The following is a 208-nucleotide window of genomic DNA, read 5'->3' as shown; positions in this document are numbered from 1 at the left end:
GGGGTTACTATGCAAATTCCATTGAAGGGAATATCTTCTGAAATCTCATTCTGTGTAGTTGATGTAGAATCACCCTACAATGCATTAATTGGCCGACCTTGGCTACATGGGATTCTAGATGTAGCTTCAACTTTCCATCAATGCATCAAATTCCCTCACCCCAATGGTGTAGGAATCATAAGGGGAGATTGGGTTGAAGGAAAGAAAT

This window comes from Papaver somniferum, chromosome 7 (genome assembly GCF_003573695.1).
Source record: "Papaver somniferum cultivar HN1 chromosome 7, ASM357369v1, whole genome shotgun sequence".
NCBI classification, from domain to species: Eukaryota; Viridiplantae; Streptophyta; class Magnoliopsida; order Ranunculales; family Papaveraceae; genus Papaver; species Papaver somniferum.
The sequence above is the reverse complement of the archived record's forward strand: the minus strand, read 5'-3'. Positions refer to the sequence as shown.